This window comes from Otolemur garnettii, unplaced genomic scaffold (assembly GCF_000181295.1).
Source record: "Otolemur garnettii isolate 467f Iridium unplaced genomic scaffold, OtoGar3 scaffold00017, whole genome shotgun sequence".
Classification (NCBI taxonomy): Eukaryota; Metazoa; Chordata; class Mammalia; order Primates; family Galagidae; genus Otolemur; species Otolemur garnettii.
This window is the reverse complement of record NW_003852412.1, coordinates 2412660-2416783: the sequence shown is the minus strand read 5'-3', so window position 1 is coordinate 2416783 and position 4124 is coordinate 2412660. Positions and strand designations below refer to the sequence as shown.

General features: G+C 38.6%; 1 pseudogene; it reads right to left on the bottom strand.

Annotated features, from left to right (window-relative positions):
* Nucleotides 1-785: 785 nt before the first annotated feature.
* Nucleotides 786-1271, bottom strand: LOC100948589 (annotated as a pseudogene).
* Between the last annotated feature and the right edge of the window lie 2853 nt (nt 1272-4124).

The following is a 4124-nucleotide window of genomic DNA, read 5'->3' as shown; positions in this document are numbered from 1 at the left end:
AGCGATTCTCTTGCCTCAGCCTCCTGACTAGCTGGGTCTACAGGCGCCCACCACAATGCCTGGCTATTTTGTTGTTGTAGTTGTTAATCATAGTGTTAAGACATTTGTGTTCAATACTTGATAGATTTGACTTGTACCCTTGCAATATGCCCCATAGGCATGGTCCCACTATTAACCCTCCCTCTATCAAACCACCCCCCTCCCTTCTCATTCCTCTCCCCTTCCCTTCTTCATCCTGGGCTATAGTTGTGATTCATCTCTCATATGAAAGTGTGAGTGATTACAAATTGGTTTTATAGTAGGACTGAGTACATTGGATATTTTTTTTCCATTCCTGAGATACTTTTACTAAGAAGAATATTTTCCAGCTCCATCCCTGTAAATATAAAAGAGGTAAAGTCTCCATTTTTTTTTTTAGGATACATTAAAATTTGGTTTAATAATTCTTTGCCACAAAAAAAAAATCACACTTGTAGTGAATGAACAAGAAACATTTTACAGTAGCAGTAGGCTATTATTTTTAACTACCATCCCATGAATTCATAGGGAAGAGGTTCCAGTAGCTGAGGGAGGCACCTTGCCATTGAATGTGACAAAGCATTGATTGACTTTTGAATTCATGGGAAATAGGTTCCAGCACCTTGTATCACTGTTACATGGGGTCTAATGGGTTATCCTGTGTGCTATCTGTACACCTATTATGCCATGAGCTCATGGGGAATAAATAGGTTCTTGCACCTAAAAGCATGAGTCCACTGGTACTCCTGTGTGCTATGTTATATGCTTTATGCCATGAATTCATAGGGAATGGGTTCCAGGAGCTCAGCCTCCTTTCCGTTGGTTCTCACAAAGTGGGCTTCTCTGGGTGGAGCAGGCTGGCGCTTCAGTTGAACCCAGGCACCTTTCTCTTTGGCTTCCTTCTTTTTCTGATCATTTTCCTTCACACGTTTCAGGAAGCTATCTCGGCTCTTAGAGTGCTTAATATGCTCAATATGAACATTAATCCTCTTGGCAAGAATCTTGCCCTTAACTTGTTTGTTTACAACAATGCCAACAGCATGCTGGGCAACATTGTAGACTCTTCCAGTTTTGCCATGGTAACATCTGTGTGGCATGCCTTTTTGAACAGTGCCCATTCCCTTGATGTCTACAGTATCACCTTTCTTGTAGATTTGCATATATGTGGCCAAAGGAACAACCCCATGTTTTCTAAAAGGCCTAGAGAACATGTATTGGGGGCCTCTCCTTTTTCCCTTTGTGTTTGTCATTTTGGTGAATTACTGGAAGATGGCCAAAAGGACTCTCCATCTTTTTTAATGCTGCATAATATTCCATGGTACACATGTACCATAATTTACTAATCCATTCATGGGTCGATAGGCACTTGGGCTTCTTCCAAGACTTGGCAATTATGAATTGAGCTGTAATTGAACACTCTAGTGCAAATATCTTTGTTGCCAAGTTGATTTTTGGCCTTTTGGATATACACCTAGTAGAGGAATTGCAGGATCAAACATTTAGATCCCCAAGTGTTCTCTGAAATTCTTCCCAAAAGAACGCACTAGCTTGCTTTCCCACCAGCAGTGCATAAGTGTTCCCTTTTCTCCATATCCATATCCACAGTTCTGGGATTTTGTGATGTGGGCTACCCTTACTGGAGTTAGATGATATCACAAAGTGGTTTTGGTTTGCATTTCTCTGATGATTAAAGATGATGAGCATTTTTTCATGTGTCTGTAGACTGTGCCTACCTGGCATCTCACTCTTGCTCAGGCTGGTCTCAAAATCCTGAGCCCATGCAATCCAACCACCTCAGCTTCTCAGTATGCTAGGATTATAGGTATGAGCCACCATATCTGGCCAGCCTTAGCTTTTAAGAGTAGAAAAACCTCTATGAGGAAATTTTCATATTTAGGCTGATGGTTTACTTTTCTTCTTCAAAGATTCGCAGGTTAGCTAATCATAAAACAGAAGTCTAATAAATAAAAATTTTTGAAGAAACACCCAAAGACAGGTAAATGCAACTTTACTGCACTACATCTTATACTAGTTAATTTTTTCCTATTACTTCTCTACTAGTTATGCTATTGTGCTACAAAAAGAAAATATGCAAGTTCTTAGGGTACTAGTTATGATTTTGGTATCTTCCATGTTCAATTTTTGGAGCACTAAGAAAGAATCCTATGCCTAATACTATCTTTTCCTCTTTTTTTAGTTGACATCATTTCACAAGTCTTCAGATGCCTCAAACTCTAAATTTACATGAAATAACTGACCTGTTAGAGACAAATGACAGCATAGAAATGAGTGCTATAGTGACACAACCACCTGAAAATGCCATAGCACCTGTTTCTGATGAGAACTCAGATGAAGAAAGTGGAACAATAAATCTGCCAGGTTCTTTGTTGTGCAACTTGAGTATCTTAATTCAAGATGGCTATGATGCCATATGTTCAGCTGCATGATATATTAATAATACCTGAGAAACTTAACCAGTTAAGTCCAAGTCATTTTTAGACTATATCATAAATAGGGTAATTAGAGTTTTTTTGCCTTTGTTCCTAAAGATAATGAACATGCCACTGTATTGTGAAGAAACTGAGGATAGAGAGCAGATGGGATTTTTGGCAAAGTAGGCAAGTCTGACTATTGGCAGCAGGAATTGGCTAATGTTCTAGCATATGGTGCTGATAATACCTCTGTCAATTAAAGAAATGCGGGCCAGGATTTGCCAGTCAGAAGACATCTTAACTACTTCATGCCAAGAGCCGCTCTTTTATAACCTTCCACAGGGCCAAGCAGCCAAGTTAGGATTCACTTTTGACAGTCTGCTGATGTCAGTTTTTCAATGAATGTATGTGCATGCCTAGGAATACCACTAATGTGAAATGCAGTTTTTTTATGATGGTATGTCACAATCTGAACAGCATGTGCATAATTTATTCATCCACAAATATTTATTGATCTCTAAGGTTGAGTGCATTAATACATACACATCTTTTGTGTTTAAGCTGACTATCTTTTCTTCCACAGCTTTTCTTCCATCACCTCTTTTCAGGGCATTTATCACTTTCTTTTTGTATGTGCTGTCTCTCAAAGTAAAAGCCAAAGTTCTCCTTAAAATGGCTTAAAAGACCCTATACAAAGTTCTCTTATGTATCTAACATCATGACCTTCCCTCTCTCCCTCTCCTTTTCCTTCTCCCTATCTCCTGCCACACTGTGTGTGAGTTGGTGGGTGAAAAAAAAATTCCATTGTAGGGGAACAAATGGTAATCTTTACATGGTTGAGTATGCATTACCTACTCAGGACTCTTCCATTGTGAGTTTTTAATAGCTTCGGAAATGAAACTAATAAGAGAACAAATAAGTTGGTAGTACATTATGTGGTATAAACTTTAAATTCCAATGAATGGCATTCAGAAAAGTCATGATGAGGACCTTGTATCCAGTTATCATGTTAATAATAAATTGAAGCCCTCTAAATCTATCAAACTCCTTTCTCTTGAGTATAGGTGGGCATTTCTACATCTTCCAAACTAAGCAAGTACAGGTCAGAATTTTTTATTCTTAATTTCAATTAGTGACACCACCACTATCTCAATGCCAGCCAGAACCTTAGAAATCATCCCTAATTCCTCCTCAACACTATATGCATCTTATTTGCCTAACAGTTCCTATGTCCCAGATCCCTCCTCTAAATTCTTATTACTATTATCTTTGGGGGCCAATATTCTCTCTATATTAGTTACAACAGCCTTCTAACTATATCACTAATTGCAAACTTTGTACTTCAGCTTCTGCTACCCTCATCCATCTTACATACTGCAGACTAATCTTCCTAAAGTATAAATCATTTTTGCCACCGTTATTCTGAGAAATTCTTGCATCATGCAAAAGGTTGTGTCTTGTTTGCTACACACTCTTTCGAGATGGCATCCTGGATGCTTTCAGTGTTCTCCGTTGCTAAATCTACCAGGTTCCATTGGGGTCCATGTTAATCAAGGAGTTCTTTTTTTTTTTTTTTTTTTTTTGCAGTTTTTTTGGCCGGGGCAGCCTTACTCCTTTGAGCTCTCTCTTATCCAAGGGAATGAAGAGGTTCTGGAAAAGGGACTTTGAATTAGC